Source organism: Phyllobates terribilis, unplaced genomic scaffold (genome assembly GCF_046119375.1).
Source record: "Phyllobates terribilis strain yellow unplaced genomic scaffold, ASM4611937v1 Scaffold_3__8_contigs__length_932513732, whole genome shotgun sequence".
Classification (NCBI taxonomy): domain Eukaryota; kingdom Metazoa; phylum Chordata; class Amphibia; order Anura; family Dendrobatidae; genus Phyllobates; species Phyllobates terribilis.
Genome location: NW_027362763.1, coordinates 48531130 through 48552464, shown reverse-complemented (window position 1 = coordinate 48552464; position 21335 = coordinate 48531130). Strand labels below are relative to the sequence as shown.

General features: G+C 42.3%; 1 protein-coding gene across 1 annotated transcript in view; it reads left to right on the top strand.

Moving 5' to 3' along the window:
- NCOA1 (nuclear receptor coactivator 1) overlaps positions 1-21335 on the top strand; it is a 503045-nt gene that overhangs the window by 122431 nt on the left and 359279 nt on the right. The window contains exon 2 of the mRNA XM_073673858.1: positions 7881-8051. The gene's annotated coding sequence lies outside the window, so the exon portion shown is untranslated. The remainder of the gene's footprint in view (positions 1-7880; positions 8052-21335) is intronic.

Sequence of the window (21335 nt, the reverse complement as noted above, 5' to 3'; positions counted from 1 at the left end):
AGGCTACATTGGGGAAAGTGCTGGCGAAAGGTGCAACGTACCCCACTATGTATTGTGTTAGTGGGGGGCTGGTTGGCCAAGATGGTCCTAAAGTGCTCTCCCCCAAAAAGTAAAGAAATGTTACTCTTCTTCTTCCCTCCGCAGCAAATGTCGTTTTTTTGCACCTTTGTTTCTTGTTCCCTTTAGAGCCGCAACTTTTTTACTTCTTCGTCCTCTTAACCGTATAAGTTCCATCCACTTCTCAATGGTGAGGGGTGAATGGGGGCACGGGGGGCAGAATATTATAAACCGGGGGGCAATGGGACTGGATGAGAAACCAGAATTCAATGACGAAGTTGTGTGTCCGATACTTTCCTCCATTCGTGCGTGTCGTCCTGTTTTTGCTCTCTTTTCTCGGTTACCTGCATTGTTACATAACTTTCTAAATTTTTGAGATGTCAGGATGGTTCATTTACATTCATTGTTTGCATTTATTTGACAAGTGAGACCAGAAATAGTCCCGAAGTGCAGGAATGACAGAAGCCACTGAGTCAGCAGCAAAAATTTTCCATCATGGATCTCAACAGAGTCAACCACAACAAATATCAGAATATATGGCTTTTTTTTTTTTAACCCTATATCATCGTTTCTTTTCTTCTCATGAGTGGTTGCCAAAATATCCTGCCACCGCTTATTGGATGGGAAGAGGGGGGGACAATTTTCCAAATTCCGATACCAAAATCTCCTTCAAATTCAAAATCTGAACTCAAGTCTAAAAGTCGCCGCCATCACCCGCACATTGCATTAATCATTAGGACTGGAGAGAGATTTTAAGTTTTCCACTTTAAACCCTTAATGAAGCAAATATGCATTTTCACGGTGGCCATTAATGAGATTTATTCTGCAGCACGTCTGTAAAAAAGCAAGAAAATCACATTAATAAGGTTAGATATAGGATTGGGGTAAGAGTTAGGGTTAACAGTAGGGTTAGGGTTATGTTTAGGGCTAGGGTTAGGATGAGAGTTAGGGCTTGGTGTATGGTTAGGGCTAGGTGTAGGGTTATGGTTTTGTATAGGGGTAGGGTTAGAATGAGAGTTAGGGCTTGATGTAGGGTTAGGACGAGAGTTAAGGCTAGGTGTAGGGTTAGGACTAGTGTTAGATATAGGATTGGGGTAAGAGTTAGGGTTAACGGTAGGGTTAGGATTATGTTTAGGGCTAGGATTAGGACGAGAGTTAGGCTTGGTGTAGGGTTAGGACGAGAGTTAGGCTTGGTGTAGGGTTTGGACGAGAGTTAGGGCTAGGTGTAGGGTTATCGTTATTGTGACGATACAGCCTAAAATCTTAATTAGCCAGACGATTAGATTTGTTAATCCAAGAGAAATACCTTAATTAGAGATCGCTGGCTGTGTTTTATTAATGTTCTGCTTGCTCGTCAGTTTGTGTACACTAATTTAACTTGTAAAGTGTCCAGCATTCCACTAATCTCATTAGTATCTCAGGGGTCTCTAACCACTGTTCAAAAATCGTCTAGTCTAGGTACATTGTGTAAGTGTTGAAAGAAGATCCGGCAGAGCCTTCACCACAGGGAGTCTGACATGTAGACCCAGGTGATGCGTTCAACCTGAGAAAGATACCTCCACTAATGCACACTTAGCTTTGGTGGGCGGGGGGGGGGGTGGGAGCAGTTCGGCCATTCAGGGAGCTGAGCCCAGAGAAGCAGAATGGACATGTGTTTCTGTAGCAGTCAGACTTGGGACAGAAAATAATGGAGCATCAGAAAGACTTTACAAAGAGAATGAGAGACATCCTTCAGGAAAGTAGATGGATAGCATGGCACCCAAAGAAACACAGATTTGTATTCTACATGATTCTAGTCTAAGGGTATCGGCCCGACTGGAAAGATACAGATCTGCTCCATTGACCATCAGAGAGACATGGATACATTTTGGGGAGACCAGGTTGGAACAAAGAAGTCACCTGGCCCCATGGATATGTTGTTTAGGGTTGTCAATAGGGACCCACCGGTCGCTTGCAACCCATGGAGACATTCGGAGAAGCCAGATTGGGACCCACCGGTCATCTGGCCCCATAGAAACTCTCAGAGAGGCCAGGGTGGGACCCTCGGATCTCCTGGCCTTGTACCTCGATGGACTGCTAACTTCCTAAGCTTGTCGCTACCTTCTCTCTGTAGGGGCCCGCCAAAAGCGGGGGTGCCACTGGCTGAGGTAGTCAGCCCTGGTAGGGTTAGGATGAGAGTTAGGGTTTGATGTAGGGTTAGGATGAGAGTTAAGGCTAGGTGTAGGGTTAGGGCTAGGGTTAGAATGATAGTTATGGCTAGGGTTAGGACGAGAGTTAGTGCTTGGTGTAAGGTTAGGGTTATGGTTATGTATAGGGGTATGGTTAGGATGAGAGTTAGAGCTTAATGTAGGATTAGGACGAGAGTTAAGGCTAGGTGTATGGTTAGGGCTAGGGTTAGGACGAGAGTTAGGGCTAGGTGTAGGTTTATGGTTAGGACGAGAGTTAGGCTTGGTGTAGTGTTAGGGCTAGATATAGGGTTAGGACGAGAGTTAGGACTAGGTGTAGGGTTATGGTTATGTATAGGGGTAGGGTTAGGATGAGAGAGTTAGAGCTTGATGTAGGGTTAGGATGAGAGTTAAGGCTACGTGTTGGGTTAGAGCTAGGGTTAGGACGAAAGTTAGGGCTTGGTGTAGGGTTAGGGCTAGATGTACGGTTAGGACGAGAGTTAGGGCTTGGTGTAAGGTTAGGGGTATGGTTAGGTATAGGGGTATGGTTAGGATGAGAGTTAGGACTTGATGTAGGGTTTGGATGAGAGTTAAGGCTAGGGGTAGGGTGAGAGTTAGGGCTTGGTATAGGGTTAGATGTAGGGTTAGGACTAGAGGTAGGGAAAGCTGTAGGGTTAGGGCTTGTGTTATGGCTGTGTCTAGGAATATGGTTAGGACAAGAGTTAGGGCTAGATGTAGGGTTAGGATGAGAGTTAGGGCTAGGTCTAGGGTGCGGGCGAGGGTTAGGATGAGAGTTGGGGATTGGTTGAGGACTAGGGTTAGGGCAAGGTGTAGGGTTAGTATTATGGCCATGTCTAGGGCTAGGTTTAGGGTTAGGACGAGAGTTGGGGATAGGGTGAGGACTAGGGTTAGGGCTGTTTGTAGGGTTAGGGAAACAAAGTAGTTATATACAAAAGACAAAAACTAATACAAAATATATCATAGCAATCTATAACTTTTCAATTTTTAATATTTGATGCCACGAACGGAAAAAAACCCATAACAACTTGAGGGCCAAGGGCTAACCTATAGCCATATGCGTTTACATTGAGGTATGTGGTCATGCAAATAATGGACTTTAGAAAGGTTTATTGTTTTACATTTACGCTGTGGTCTCCAAAGTAAAGTCCGCTCACATTCAATTTTAGAATCATAAAATTTCCCTATTAAAGATAAAATACATGGATGAATTTATAGATATAATAGTCTGAAAACATTATTTGGTATAAATGTAATCATCACAACTATAAGAATAAAAGAAGAGGCACATAAAGGTATACAAAAATATCTCTTACAAATGATTACACTTGAAATTGAAGAAAACCTTTTTCGTCTACATTTTTGGGCCTTTTTTGTAAAATTTCTGAAAAAAAAACTTGGAATGCAGAAAAAATGAAAACAATGTGCTGTGTCCTGGAGGCCTTAATGGGAGCGGGTCATCAGAAAATGCCAGACTGATTCAATCAGGTATTTATGTTAAATGTATTTAAAAAAAAGTGTATTTGTTTCACATGTTGTGAATGGTGGATCCTGTGTTATCTACTGTATATAGAGGTGTTATCAGTCATTGTACAGGAGGAGGAGGAGGTGAGCTGTGACATCAGCTATTGTGAATGGTGGATCCTGTGTTATCTACTGTATATAGAGGTGTTATCAGTCATTGTACAGGAGGAGGAGGAGGTGAGCTGTGACATCACCTATTGTGAATGGTGGATCCTGTGTTATCTACTGTATATAGAGGTGATATCAGTCATTGTACAGGAGGAGGAGGTGAGCTGTGATATCACCTATTGTGAATGGTGGATCCTGTGTTATCTACTGTATATAGAGGTGTTATCAGTCATTGTACAGGAGGAGGAGGAGGTGAGCTGTGATATCACCTATTGTGAATGGTGGATCCTGTGTTATCTACTGTATATAGAGGAGTTATCAGTCATTGTACAGGAGGAGGAGGTGAGCTGTGATATCTATTGTGAATGGTGGATCCTGTGTTATCTACTGTATGTAGAAGTGTTATCATTCATTGTACAGGAGGAGGAGGTGAGCTGTGACATCACCGATGGTGAATGGAGGATCCTGTGTTATCTACTGTATATAGAGGTGTTATCAGTCATTGTACAAGAGGAGGAGGTGAGCTGTGACATCACCTATTGTGAATGGTGGATCCTGTGTTTTCTACTGTATATAGAGGAGTTATCAGTCATTGTACAGGAGGAGGAGGTGAGCTGTGATATCACCTATTGTGAATGGTGGATCCTGTGTTATCTACTGTATGTAGAAGTGTTATCATTCATTGTACAGGAGGAGGAGGTGAGCTGTGACATCACCGATGGTGAATGGAGGATCCTGTGTTATCTACTGTATATAGAGGTGTTATCAGTCATTGTACAGGAGGAGGAGGTGAGCTGTGACATCACCGATGGTGAATGGAGGATCCTGTGTTATGTACTGTATATAGAGGTGTTATCAGTCATTGTATAGGAGGAGGAGGAGGTGAGCTGTGACATCACCTATTGTGAATAGTGGATCCTGTGTTATCTACTGTATATAGAGGTGTTATCAGTCATTGTACAGGAGGAGGAGGTGGTGAGCTGTGACATCCCCTATTGTGAATGGTGGATCCTGTGTTATCTACTGTATATAGAGGTGTTATCAGTCATTGTACAGGAGGAGGAGGAGGTGAGCTGTGACATTACCTATTGTGAATGGTGGATCCTGTGTTATCTACTGTATATAGAGGTGTTATCAGTCATTGTAATCCTGTTTCTCTAAGAAAGCCCCAGTGACCGGTGTGAAAACTGCAATATTTCTCATTTTTATTCTGAATACAGATTGTGAGGTGAAAAAAACAGAAACCTCACCAACATTTTTAAGAAATACATTGAACACATAAGCCTGCTTTAGCCTATAGTCGTGTTCTGTTGTTACTTTCCCTGTAAGGATTTGATCCCGATCCATCATCTTTCTGACCACATTGCAGCCATCTGATGGACAGGGGAAGACATTATGCCGCGCACGTCCAGTGGGAGTCTTTATATTCGCAGTCTTCTTCCTTCCAGACTGAATCTCACATATCAAGCGAAACGCGTTTTTATTCCAGAAGGTGAATATTAATGTGTTTTTTTTCTTTTAGAAATGAATAATAAGAAGGAAAATTGAATAATAATATTGCTTGGAGGTTGGAGAGAGAATGAATGTCGGGGGAGCAGTTCACGTCTCGCCTTTCTTACCTGCTGAGAACCGCGGCCCCTTTATTTTTCACTATACATCATACATTGTCTTCCAGGCTCTGAACAGTTAAATTTTATTGAACACAGTGTCTCCGCCCCTTGATCCTCATGATCGGGTGGGATTACCTGCAGACTTACTGTATGAATGACGCCCTATCTGAGTGATTTGCCATTACTTGATGTGGATGTAATATTACCTTTATTGTCAGTAGAGCAGGACAAGGGTCAGGTCCAGGCACTCGCCTAAGGCGGCATAAGAAAGAGAGGCAACATTTATGGATTTAGAAAAAATAAATAAATCTGACTTTACATTTTTACCAGTGTCTTCCTGTACCTTTATCAACAATGATCCTGCTGAATCTAGTGTGGGAATGTTTTGAAGCCACCATCAGGACTTGTTCAGGTCCTCATGGTCATGGTGACCATTTCTGTTTGAATTTTCATTACCTTGGCCCTTCCTTCACAAGTGAAATTGAAGCACAATCTTTTGACAATATGGACTTTGTGGAGATACTATTAGCCCCGACAGAGGAGTCAGCTCTTGTGACAAGCCAATGGATCCCGAATGCTAAATAAGGGGTCATGAGGTCGCTTCATGAGTCCAAGAACTGTCCAGATTCCCATGGTCTATTTTTTTTTTTTTTTCGAATGTTCATTTATAACATATCTGCATTCTTGCCAGCCTTATAGATGCTGGAACATCCTTTTCTTTAGTGCCCTCCCTCACAGTGTCTGATCTGCCATGAAATAAAAGCCCATCTCTCTTTTTTGACTTTATGCAGTTTTACTGACGAGGAGAAACTAAATAACCACCCTCCTTCCTTGTCCTACAATCCATCTTGGCGTCTCTGCAGGTAGAGACCGATTATACTTGACAACAGGCAGTAGACAGCCAGACAAAAGAGAGACCGATTATCCTTGACAACAGGCTGTAGACAGCCAGACAAAAGAGAGACCGATTATACTTGACAACAGGCAGTAGACAGCCAGACAAAAGAGAGACCGATTATACTTGACAACAGGCAGTAGACAGCCAGACAAAAGAGAGACCGATTATACTTGACAACAGGCAGTAGACAGCCAGACAAAAGAGAGACCGATTATACTTGACAACAGGCAGTAGACAGCCAGACAAAAGAGAGACACCTAGTGGACGACATTTTGGAGGGATTTTTAATGGATTTAGTCAAATTTCTATAAAAATATATAAAAAAATATATTAAGTTATTTGAAATTTGTCTATTTAGCCCATTTTTACTTCATCGACCATTTGAAAAAAAAAAAAACCTTGGTAATATTTAACAAATTAAAAAAAATGTTTTTCGCAAAAAATGTCTATAGGGTTGGATTCACACTAGCACCTTAACTTTTGTTTTTCTGCTCCGTCTTAGGAACAGAAACAAGGATCTCCCTTAAGAAATATATGTATCCCATTATGGTAATGGAGGGACCCTATTAATTTTAATGAAGTCCGTTTGATTACCATTTCGATGGAAGTCACTTTAACAGAGACTCCGATGCCAATGTGAATGTAGCCTTATATGAGTATGAATAAGTCATGACATTAAAAGTTTACAAATATATATTACTGCCTCGTTACTAGAACTTCAGAGAAAATTCTCAGTCTATATTGAATTAGTAACGCAGACTGAAAGCTAGATGGTGTTGGACCTGCTAAGAGGTATTCCCCTTCCCAGCTCTCAGAACATTGACTTTGTTTGCTGTGCTACATTGTGACAGAACTTTGCCAGGGAGAAGGAGGTGCTGCTGATGAGATTGCCAGCAGCCTGTTGCAAGCAGCAATAAGGTAAAATGTGGCGGTTCTCAGTCTATTGCTGTGTACCAGTTGTCTACCTCTGTTCAAGGCTTAATAACCATAACCACTAAGCACTTTGCCTCCCTGTCTGTAAAATCCTTGGTCTGTTAAGTGTGCGTCTGCAACATACACCATTCCTGAGTGGAGAGCCGCTCTGCCGCCAAGGGCCATTATATCCACACTCCTAAACGGAGCAAAGAACCACATCATCTTTTATAAAAAAAAAAAAAGGTTGACCCACCTTCAATATAAAAAGCCGAGATAAAAGTCTAAGGACCGGAGCGATCAGATGAGCTCTTCGGCCTCTCAATAACGACAACTGGGTAGGGTTCTCTGCATCCAGGAACGTCCTAATAACACATCAAAAGCAAGTTTCATCTGCATTATTGAATGTACAATAAAAATAATATTCACTTCTCGATGGTTGAGCCTTCAAGAATTGAGCGCCCCAGTTGGTCGGGGCATACACCGGTCAATACTGACTCAGTGCACTTAATTGTTTAATGTAATTGAGTATTTTGACGTTACCAGAAACGCGTGTCTTATCCTATTTCTCTTCATTTCCTTCCATAGATCTCGGTAATTGATGCAGAACCTCCTGCCGCAGCAGTTCATTTAGAGCCCGTCAATGGGAGATCAATGAGCTTCTTCCTGCTGCTTCACCATCTCACCTTTTCCCTCCGAGTTAATTTCTCGAGCAGCTTCGTTCCCATGAGTTCATCTGACGTTCCGGAAATCTAACGGGTAAGTTCTGAGTCCAGTTTGTTTCTCGGAAAGTTCTTTTCACTTATGTGGATCCTACAGATCCAATACGAGGACTAGAAAGCCATTGATTATATGACCAAGCAAAGGTCTTCATCAAGCTCCACCGCTGCCGGCACAAAATTCAGCGTTTTCTTCTCGTAATTGATAAATGACTGATCGGATGTTGTGTTTTTTTTTTTTTTGTTACGGTTTGGAACATTATTATTCCAGAATTTGTGATGGATGTTTTCTTGCTTTTTTATGCTTTGTTAAACAGGTCTTATATTTGCAATGAGATGTGTTTATAGGTGCAAGGTTGCACAAAAATTTACACTCTCTGTCGTTTAGGGGCATCATAATTGGAGCCTACAGAAAACTATAGAATGAGGTTCTAATTGGCCATATCAGACTGGTCCAGCAAAGGGTCTGATACAAGACTAAGCCCCATTGGTCCTGCTGGGGTCATCGTCAATTGGAGGTGATCACTCGCTACGAGAACCTATTTCTTATGGGATCAGTCACAAATAACCCATTGACCTTACTGATATGTCCCTTTAACACACTCATATTCCATCCCCCTAAATTTGCATCTAGATGCCAAAGATTCAGTCTGATAATATATCTTACATGGTGATGTGGTGCTTAGAAAGCCTTGGTCCATATAAGCATTTGTGATGCAGCATGGACAGATGACTTTGGACAGGTTGGAACAGCAGAGTTAGTAGAGGATGGAGGGCAGCTGGAAGAGTAGAGAAGTAGGAAGTCGGGGGCTCAGCAGATGGACACTGATGATGCAAAGTCAACTTAGTGGCACAACAGAGTAGTCTTAGCAGTGAGGTAGAGAAGATTAGGTCACAGAGTCCTGTGCGAAACAGTGGTATGTGGTAAAGAAAGAAGAGCCCAGTGATGTAGCAGAGCAGGGTGAGCCAGCAGGTTCAATGGAAGATGAGTAACAGAGTTGATCGATGTAGAATAGCCGAGCAATTTGTGGCAATGTAGCAGAGCTTAGCGATGTAGCAGAGTAGGGTAGTTCATGAGACTCACTGAAAAGTGATGCACATACATGCCCCTCATAGTATACAGAGAGCATAAAAGATTCCTGTTACCCAGCAGCAGAGGTCAGACACATGTAGGTAGAGCAAAGAATTCAGAGGAGGAAGAAGCTGTGCAGTCCAGCCAAAAGGACTGTGTCTAAGCTAGCTAGCAAGTGGGGATGAGTAGCATTTACCATTAAGGGCTGTCAGGTTGAAACAGTAGAGGATGGAGGACAGCTATAAGGGTAGAGTAGTAGGAAGTCAGAGGCTCAGCAGATAGGCAGTGGTGACGCAAAGTCAACGTAGTGGCACAACAGAGTAGTCTTAGCAGTGAGGTAGAGTATATTATGTCTCAGAGTCCTGTGCGAAACAGTGGTATGTGGTAAAGAAAGCAGAGCTTAACGATGTAGCAGAGCAGGTTGAGCCAGCAGGCTCAAAGGAAGATAAATAACAGAGTTGATTGATGTAGAATAGCAAAGCGATGTAGTAATACTAGGTTTATTAAGTGGCTCAGTGTGGCAGTATAGCAGAGCCTACTGATGTAGCAGAGTAGGGTAGTTCACAAGACTCACTGCAAGTGATGCACATGCATGCCCCTCATAGTGTACAGAGAGCATAAAAGATTCCTGTTACCCAGCAGAAGATGTCAGACACATGCAGGTAGAGCAAAGAATTAAGAGGAAGAAGAAACGGTGCAGTCTGGCCGAAAGGACTGTGTCTAAGCTAGCTAGCAAGTGGGGGTGAGTAGCATTTACCATTAAGGACTGTAGAGAAGGCCACAGATGAGCTACCTGAATATTCAGGCAGTGATCCACCATCTGAACCAGCTCATAAGAACATGGCAACCCAATATGCCTAAGAACTAAGAGATCCAGCCTCAGGAGGAGGAAGCAGTACACCGCTCTGGATCTAGGACAGATTAGTAACAGTATTGCAGAGACATGGAAAACTTTCGGGGACTGCTGCTTTTCAGTAGGTTCCTGTAGGATTCTGCCTTGCCCAGGAGATTTTCCACCTAGTCTGGAAGGTCTCCTATTTTTCTGGTAGCCTCCATCTCGAGGTTTTGTTCTTTTTATCTTTCATACCTTAAATGATCTTCTGATTCTTCATAGATCCTTGTGTGAAGATCTCACTGATGAAATTAGAGATCTCCATAATAAAAGAGTTCTATAAACAGATCAATCTTTTTCTTATCTATTAGTTGATAAATCCAACTTAACTCCATGTTGGTCTTCACACATGACACATGTATGTAGGTTAGATCACGCTGGTGAGGACTTGGTGGATCTTTGCTTCGAATGTGGTGTTGTACTGTATTTCCAGAAACAGGAATGTCTTAGTTCTGCAAAACATTGATCCTTCTGTAAAAAAACCCATTCATTCTGGAAATTAGTAGTAGTCCAAGATCTCAAAAATCAACAATGTGATCTTCTCAGAAGATCACTATCCCTGGATCTCCTCTTTGGGATTGGGGGAAATGACGGAAGTGACCTAAGTAATTATGGTTGCAATATCTGCTACAATGAAGCTAGTCAAAACCTTTAACTGGGCACCCACCTATGAGGTGCACTATTTTGTAGTATTTTGAGAACCCTCCATCTTTATGATGGGAACAGGGCAAAAAAGTGAAAAAGGGTGATTTGGAAATCAACCCATAATTGAAGTGGTAGTGTCACACTGGTGGCCCGGCTCCATGCATCACATAGTGGCCATGATCGGTATTGGAAGCTTCCATGTTTGAAGAGGACTAAAAAAACCTAGGCATTGGCGGCACGGCTCTGTGCATCACATAGTGGCCATGAACGGTATTGCAAGCTCCCATGTTTAAAGAACGCTTGAAAACTTAGGCATTGGCGGCATTGCTCTGTGCATCACATAGTGGCCATGAACGGTATTGCAAGCTCCCATGTTTAAAGAACGCTTGAAAACTTAGGCATTGGCGGCATTGCTCTGTGCATCACATAGTGGCCATGATCGGTATTGCAAGCTCCCATTTTCCATGCACACTAAAATATGTAGGCATTGCTGTATGCATCACCTAGTGGCCATAAATGGTATTGCAAGTGACCATGTTTGAAGGGCGCTAGAAAACTTAGGCATTGGCGACATTGCTCTGTGCATCACCTAGTGGCCATAAACTGTATTGCAAGCTCCCATGTTTGAAGAGAGTTAGAAAACGTAGGCATTGGCGGCACGGCTCTATACATCACATAGTGGCCATGAACGGTATTGCAAGCTTCCATGTTTGATGAACACTAAAAAATGTAGGCATTGACGGCACGCCTCTGTGCATCACATAGTGGCTATAAACGGTATTGCAAGCTCCCATGTTTGAAGAGCGCTTGAAATCTGATTCGTTCCTTCATGTTAAATCATAGGAACACCAGATGCAATCTAGAATGATGTATACTGTATTTTCTAGCACTAAATTGTCTCTCTATTTGGATGTTTCTGTTGGGAGTGTATGCAGATTTTTGCTGTACAAGAGACTTCCCCTGCAGGCTGCACAGACTTGTTTTCAGCCTCAGCCCCTCCCACTGATGCTACATAGATGTAAATGATACAGTATACTATGTTACATATCAGTAAATGATACCTTGTACTAACAGTGCTGTAAGTCTATTACTTTCTCAGGCTACAGGAATCCGCTACCTTTATAGAACAACTCTGTGCAGATCTGTACACAACCCTTCCCTCAACCATCCGGCTAATCCAGTTATACAATAGGTGCTATCATCTGTTTAGTAAACTCTGACACAGTAATGTTCTGTTTTACTTTATCTCTCTTTTTTTTATAGAATTTGATATGTCTGTGACCCGCACACTCACTTTCTATTTTCAGTAAATTTCCATAGTCTGAGAGTAAAGTAATTTTCCTGCGCGATCAGGATAATGCGAGAAGCAGCAAGATGTACTGAATATTGCATATGAGTGATCACTGATGATCACTGGAACCCGCAGGCAGAGCCGAATCCTGTCAGCTGTTAGGATTGGGCATGCTACATTTTGTAATCAGGTTTCATCCTAAACCTAATCAATCCCTTTAATGCGCCTAATATAAATACAAAATGGAGTAACCCATAACTTGTCAGATGGCAAAATGTGTTATTATCATGGCCCTGTATCACTTAATTTTACAAGTTATGGATTGTTATATGAGTACAGAATCTGAACCAATAGAAGTCATCACCAGAACCACCAGCAGTACAAAAATGCATCACCAAAACCACCATCAGTACAGAAATACATCACAAGAACCACCATTAGTACAGAAATGCAGCATCACAACTTTCATCAGTACAGAAATACATCACCAGACACACCATCAGTACAGAAATACATCACCAGACCCTCCATCAGTATATGAATACATTACCAGAACCATCATCAGTACATGAATACACCACCAGAACCACCATCCGTACAAGAATACATCAATTTATATTATTGTACATAGGAAGCAGTATTATAGTAGTTCTATTCTTGTACATAGGGGGCAGTATTATAGTAGTTATATTCTTGTACATAGAAGCAGTATTATAGGAGTTATATTCTTGCACATAGGAGCAGTATTATAGCAGTTATAGTCTTGTACATAGGAGGATGTATTATAGTAGTTATATTCTTGTACATAGAGGCAGTATTATAATAGTTATATTCTTGCACATAGGAGCAGTATTATAGCAGTTATATTCTTGTACATAGGGAGCAGTATTATAGTAGTTATATTCTTGTACATAGGGGGCAGTATTATAGTAGTTATATTCTTGTACATTGGGGTCAGTATTATAGTAGTTATATTCTTGTACATGGTACATAGGGGGCAGTATTATAGTAGTTATATTCTTGTACATGGGGAAGTATTATAGTAGTTATATTCTTGTACATAGGGAGCAGCATTATAGTAGTTATATTCTTGTACATAGGAGCAGTATTATAGTAGTTATATTCTTGTACGTAGGAGCAGTATTATAGTAGTTATATTCTTGTACATAGGAGGAGTATTATAGTAGTTATATTCTTGTACATAGGAGGCAGTGTTATAGTAGTTATATTCTTGTACATATGAGCAGTATTATAGTAGTTATATTCTTGTACATAGAGGCAGTATTATGTATATATATAATCGTCTTATCCCGTCTGTCTGTCTGTCTGTCCAGGAAATCCCGCGTCGCTCATTGGTCCGACAGCGACCAATCAGCGCCGGGGGATTTCTAAAAAAAGATGGCGGCCGTTAGCGGCTCATCTGTGGGACGGAGCTGAGCGGCGATGCAGCTGGGAGATGAGCGCCGCGAGGCGCTCATCTCCCGGCCGGCAACAGCAGAAGGAACCCGACCGCCGGACCCATCTGCGGGACGGAGATGCAGCCGGGAGATGAGCGTCGCGAGGCACTCATCTCCCGGCCAGTATCAGCGGAAGGACCGCCGGCGCCGCTGACCTCCATGCGGAAGGGAGAACCGGGGAGCGGCGCTGTGGGTCGGGATACTTCTGCTGCGAGCGCCCGCGATGTCCCGGGTTCTCGCAGCGTAAGTAGCCGCACAGGCAGCGCCGCTCCCCGGTCCTCACCAAGACGATTCGATGATTGGTCGCGGTCTTCGGACCCGACCAACAACTGATCTTAGCGCAAAACTTAAACACCGCTGTGCTGATAGGTCGCCGACGCTGCCCGCGACCAATCACCGATTTGGGCGCCAAATTTAAATATCGGCCGCGACCAATCACCACAGCGGTGTTTAAATGTGGAGCCAAGATCGGTGACTGGTCGCGGCCGATATTTAAATTTGGCGCCCAAATCGGTGATTGGTCGCGGCCGATATTTAAATTTGGCGCCCAAATCGGTTATTGGTCGCGTGCAGCGCCAGCGACCAATCAGCGATTTTTAACACAAATGTCCGGACCTTTGTAACACCATGCAGATACTGTGGGGACATCAGCGGCTAGGGTGTCAAGGGAGGACCCGGGAGTGGCGCTGCGGGTCGGTATACTTCTGCTGCGAGCGCCCGCTCATGTCCCGGGTTCTCGCAGCGGAAGTACCCGCACAGGCAGCGCCGCTGACATCCATGCGGCTAGGGTGTGAAGAGAGGACCGGGGAGCGGCGCTGACATCCAATTGGTCGCGGCCGCTATTTAAATCTGCCGCACAAATCGGTGATTGGTCGTGGTCTTGGCCCACGACCAATCACGGATCTTGCCGCCACATTTAAACACTGCTGTGCTGATTGGACGTGGACGCAGGACGCGTCCAATCAGCGAGATTTGCGCCAAATTTAAACAACGCTCTGCTGATTGGTTGCGGACTCCAGCCGCGACCAATCAACGAGATTGGCGCCAAATTTAAGCAACGCTCTGCTGATTGATCGTGGTCGCTGGCCAAGATCAACCAGCAGTATTGGCGCAAAATTTAAACACCGCTCTGCTGATTGGTCACGGTCGCCGGCCGCGACCAATCAGCAGCATTGGGGCCAAATTTAAACCTCACTCTGCTGATTGGTCGCGGTCGCCGGCCTCGACCCATCAGCATTATTGGTGCCAAATTTAAACCCTGCTCTGCTGATTGGTCGCGGCCGCCAGCCGCGAACAATCAGCGAGATTGGCGCCAAATTTAAACACCTCTCTGCTGATTGGTCGCGGTTGTCGGCCGTGACCAATCAGCAGTATTGGCGCCAAATGTAAACCTCACTCTGATGATTGGTCGCGGCCGGCGACCAATCAGCGATTTTGGCGCCAAATTTAAACGCCGCTCTGCATCGCTCTGCTGATTGGTCGCGGTCGCCGGCCGCGACCAATCAGCAGTATTGTCGCCAAATTTAAACACCTCTTTGCTGATTGGTCGCGGTCGCGACTAATCAGCGATTTTGGTGCCAAATTTAAACACGCTCTCCATTCCTCACTAATACGGTTCGCTGATTGGTCGCGGCCGCCGCCCGCGATCAATCAGCGATTTTGGCGCCAAATTTAAACACCGCTCTGCTGATTGGTCGCGGCCGGTGACCTCGACCAATCAGCAGAGCGATGCAGAGCGGGGTTTAAATTTGGCCCCAAAGTCGCTGATTAGTCGCGTCTGACGGCCGCGACCAATCAGCAGAGCGTTGTTTAAATTTTGCCCCAAAATCGCTGATTGGTCGCGGCCGTCAGACGCGACTAATCAGCGACTTGGGGGCCAAATTTAAACCCCGCTCTGCTGATTGGTCGCGGTCGGCGGCCACGACCAATCAGCAGTATTGGCGCCAAATTTAAACACCGCTCTGCTGATTGGTCGCGGCTGTCGACCAATCAGAGATTTTGATGCCAAATTTAAACCCCGCTCTGTATCGCTCTGCTGATTGGTCGCGACTAATCAGCGATTTTGGTGCCAAATTTAAACACGCTCTCCAGTCCTCACTAACACGGTTCACAGATTGGTCGCAGCCGCCGCCCGCGACCAATCACCGATATTGCCGCCAAATTTAAACACCGCTTTGCTGATTGGTCGCGGTTGCCGAACGCGACCAATCAGCGATTTGGGCGCCAAATTTAAACGCCGCTCTGCTAATTGCGCCCCGTCGGCCGCATACCTATTCTAGAATACCCGATGCGTTCGAATCGGGCCACCATCTAGTAGTAGTTATATTCTTGTACATAAGGGGCAGTATTATAGTAGTTATATTCTTGTACATAGGAGCAGTATTATAGTAGTTATATTCTTGTACATAGGAGCAGTATTATAGTAGTTATATTCTTGTACATAGGAGCAGTATAATAGTAGTTATATTCTTGTATATAGGGGGCAGTATTATAGTAGTTATATTCTTGTACATAGGAGCAGTATTATAGTAGTTATATTCTTGTACATAGGAGCAGTATTATAGTAGTTATATTCTTGCACATAGGGGCAGTATTATAGTAGTTATATTCTTGTACATAGGAAGCAGTATTATAGTAGTTATATTCTTGTACATAGGGGCAGTATTATAGTAGTTATATTCTTGTACATAGGGGGCAGTATTATAGTAGTTATATTCTTGTACATAGGGAGCAGTATTATAGTAGTTATATTCTTGTACATAGGGGCAGTATTATAGTAGTTATATTCTTGTACATAGGGGCAGTATTATAGTAGTTATATTCTTGTACATAGGGGGCAGTATTATAGTAGTTATATTCTTGTACATAGGGAGCAGTATTATAGTAGTTATATTCTTGTACATAGGGGCAGTATTATAGTAGTTATATTCTTGTACATAGGGGGCAGTATTATAGTAGTTATATTCTTGTACATAGGGGGCAGTATTATAGTAGTTATATTCTTGTACATAGGGGGCAGTATTATAGTAGTTATATTCTTGTACATAGGGGGCAGTATTATAGTAGTTATATTCTTGTACATAGGGGGCAGTATTATAGTAGTTATATTCTTGTACATAGGGGCCAGTATTATAGTAGTTATATTCTTGTACATAGGGGCAGTATTATAGTAGTTATATTCTTGTTCAAATGTGCAGAATAAATTTGGAGCCAATCGGACGCCTCTTGATGGTATTACATGATGGATAAGTATCTGCCTGGATTTCTCAGCATTGAGGACTGCATTAATTCTGATCAGATGCCCAACTCCATCTGTTTAAATGCAGCCCCAAAACTTGCAGGACCCTCCACCGTGCTCCACTATTCCCGCAGACCCTCATTATTGTGCCTTATTTCTGTATATTAATCAGTAGATAATATTGGGACTTTTCACTTTTGATCTCTACTCTCTCATTTCCTTGCAGCACATGCTGTTACTCCTTGGCCCTTCCTAGGGTGGTCTTTTCCTGGCCCCAATTAATATGTGAAAACTCAAACCTTCTGTATTATTTTGAGTATTTTACCCCGGACGTTTCGGTGTGTGGAAAGTCCCTGTTTTTCTAATATCGGCAAACTATGATTAAATTTAGTTTAATTAAAGTTTCCTCCATATTAGATCAATTTTAATATCTTGCGAGTTATTGCAAATTAAAAAATAAAAAATGCAATTAAAGTGATATCTTACAATTTAATTTCTATCTAATGTTTTACATTTAAATAGATGCAATAAAGCTTATGGGTGCGACAGGCTTCAGAAAAGCAGAGCTCCATGCGATAGAATTAAGCGTTGGCTCAGTGCTTAAGTGTCTCCGAGATATCAGACCTCTTCAAAAATACCTGCCGAGTAACTCTGCGGTAATTCATGGGCGGCCGGGGCCAGCTTGATGGAAAGTGGACCATATACCGCCAAAAATAAATGGACACTCCATACAGTATCCAAAACATACCACCATACAGTGCCTAATTAATATTTTTTTTAAAGTATCCAAATTACAATACCACAGAGTAGCCATTTACTATTGCCATATAGTTCCCCAAAAAAAATTCCACTTCCCAAAAATTTTCATTTTACAACACCAAAAATGTACTTCTTTCAATATTCATTCCACCATAAAATACCTAAAAATATATCCATAAAATATCCAAATAAGAATGCCATATAGTGCCCACATATTACTGCCATATAGTTCACACACAATGCCCAAATAATGCTGTTATACAGTGCTAAAATTGTTCCTTCATACAGTATCCAAATAATACCGCTATAGAATACCTAAGAAATATTTCCCTAAAGTATCCAAGTAGTACAATTATATAGTGGCCATATAATAAGAGTACCCCCCAAAAAAAGCCGCCATGTAGTGCCAAAAGTATTTTTACATCAGTATACAAATAGTACCTAAAACATATTTCTATAAAGTATCCAAATAATACGGTATAGTGGCCACATAATAGTACCATATAAATCGCACAGAATGCCTAAATAGTTCTTCCTTCCAGTATCCAAATAATATGACAATGCATAAATATTATTTCCATACAGCGTCCAAGAAATAAGATCACATATTGGCCACACAATGCTGCCATATAGATCACACATAATACTGCCATTCCTTGCTCCAGTAATGCTGCTATGCAATGCCAAAATTGTTTCTCTACACGGTGTCCAAATAATAAGATCAGTGGCCTCATTAGACGCCATAAAGTACACACAAAATAATGCTACTTGTTTAAAAGAACTGCCATTCAGGGTCCAAATGATACCGACATACCGTGCCCAAAAAGTTTAGAAGTTAGTAGTAAAATCCCTGTTAGCCTTTGGCAGTGAAGGGGACAATGGTAAAGTCCACGGTGGTCGAGAGTTGTGATGGGTCTTCTCACGTTGGTCTTAAGAGTCAAGCCTTTGAGACTTGTTGGAAAAGGAACCTTGGGAAATTGCCCAATTTCCCAGGTTCCTAAATGGGGATCTCCAGACTGGTTCCGAAACACTTTTGCATTGTTTGCTTTTATGCTATAAATATATTTTTGGGTTTATCCATGGTGGAACCCATATAAAACTGGCGCTTTTTTTGTGTGCTCTGTCTGCTCCTGTCTTTCATTTCACAGACTAAAGAGACAATATAAAGAAAACTAGGAGTCACCGGGGGCGTTATCCGTAAGGGAAACTCTGTAACCCACACGATGAAGAGCTTATAACTCTAGCTCCTGACTACAGGGACTATGAGGAGGAATGAGGTCGATCTCGCCAGGAGATGGGTTCACGAAACCTTTCCATGGCTGGAGAGTTAGGAAGCTTCATTGATTAAGGAAATGGGTTCATGAATTTTTTTTAAAGTGCCCGAGACCAACACCGCTCCTCAATGCAAGATGCAAATCCACAAAGCCCCAGTCGGTCCGTACGCAGAGTTCATATTACACTTTATGGTGCTGCCCTGATCACATTGTTACTCATCATTCTCTGGGAGATGGTTCCACTGGTGACCACCGCTCTCCGTGCTACAATGAGGCCTTCTCTCCAGTGCCGGAGCTGCTCTTCTTTGGATGTCATTGATCTAGTGATCTACTCCAAAGGAATTTTGGTCGCTCTACAGTCTCATGATAATATTTTTGCTCTTATTTCTATCTAAGAGTCCTCATTTTGAGGTTTAATATTGGGTCACACTTCATTCTCAGTCGATGAATTTTTTACTCAGTACCTGCTATTCAACTCCTAGGTTTGACCCTTCGTCTCTCATTTAACAGTGTCTCTATCGCGTCCTCCTGCTCGTCACATCTTGTCCACTGTCCTGGTGAAAATGCATGACTAATGGTAAAACCTGTACAACTCTGATGGTGACAACCCATGGCCAATGGATGATCCTGCACCACATCTCCTGGTGACAACCCATGGCCAATGGATTATCCTGCACCACATCTCCTGGTGACAACCCATGGCCAATGGATGATCCTGCACCACATCTCCTGGTGACAACTACTTTTTGTAATGCTGAAAGAATTATGGTGTCTCCAATAATAATCTCCACGGAAGTCATGAATAGAAATACTATAATATTGCTCATGTGTACCAGAATAATCATACTGCCCCTTATATACCAGAATATAACTACTATAGTACTGCTCCTATGTGCAAGAATATAACTACTATAATACTGCTCCTATGTACAAGAATATAACTACTATAATACTGCCCCTATGTACAAGAATATAACTACTATAATACTGCTCCTATGTACAAGAATATAACTACTATAATACTGCTCCTATATACAAGAATATAACTACTATAATACTGCCCCTATGTACAAGAAAATAACTACTATAATACTGCTCCCTATGTACAAGAATATAACTACTATAATACTGCCCCTATGTACAAGAAAATAACTACTATAATACTGCTCCTATGTACAAGAATATAACTACTATAATACTGCCCCCTATGTACAAGAATATAACTACTATAATACTGCTCCTATGTACAAGAATATAACTACTAAAATACTGCCCCCTATGTACAAGAATATAACTACTATAATACTGCTCCTATGTACAAGAATATAACTACTATAATACTGCTCCCTATGTACAAGAAAATAACTACTATAATACTGCTCCTATGTACAAGAATATAACTACTATAATACTGCCCCTATGTACAAGAATATAACTACTATAATACTGCTCCCTATGTACAAGAAAATAACTACTATAATACTGCTCCTATGTACAAGAATATAACTACTATAATACTGCCCCTATGTACAAGAATATAACTACTATAATACTGCCCCCTATGTACAAGAATATAACTACTATAATACTGCCCCCTATGTACAAGAATATAACTACTATAATACTGCCCCCTATGTACAAGAATATAACTACTATAATACTGCTCCTATGTACAAGAATATAACTGCTATAATACTGCCCCTATGTACAAGAATATAACTACTATAATACTGTCCTTAGGGTTTATAATTTGAACCTGAACTATTATTAACATTTTTCATTAGGTAAATTCCATGAGATTTATAACTTTGTGACCCCCGTCTTCGAGGTGACATCTTTCTCCACCTCTGGTTTTTGTTTTTCCATAATTAATATATTCCGAGTAGTGACAGATTTTCCCTGAGCACAGCCCAAGAATCGCAGGGCACGGGGTGGGCAGTGAGGTCGGAGGCTTATTCTGGCTGATCTTCGCCTCACCCCATGCTCCGCAGAAAGTTCTTTTTCTCCATTAACAATGGTCGTTAACCCTTCGCTGTGAGGGACATGGTTTCTTATACTAGGAACGTGTTTTCTCCTTCAACAGTTTCTCATTTGCGGCTGTCGGGTAATTGTCGCTCGGAGATTTAGGGCAGAATCCTGTGGGTTTTCTTTCAACGGTAACATTTATACCGCCTAATATGATTCATATCGGTCTCCGGGGACATCATGTGACTGTGACGAGGTGTGGATTCTACCTACACCCCGGAGGTTTTCACTACTGACAGTGACAGAATGAGGATATACTGTATATAAAGTATATGGCAAGTCTATCCTACAGTGTGTGTGTGTGTGTATATATATATATATATATATATATATATATATATATATATATATATATATACACACATACATACACATACACTGTAGTGACAGAGACAGGGCTGCCATACCATGCTTCACCTTACAGACAAGTGTGGCGCTGTTTCTACAAGATGGCAGCTATGTTTTTCTGATCCTGCGCTAATCTCTTTAAAGAAATGGTTTGATAAAATCTCCGAGGACAGGTCGATTGGGGGCTAAAGTAATTATTCATGAAGTGTGGGGGGGCGCAGTGTGATACCACATGGTTATGTCCCCACCCTGCACCCGTAGATCACGCAGCACAGGCCGCTGTGGAACAAGAAGCTGATTTATGGCGTCTGTAGAATTACGCT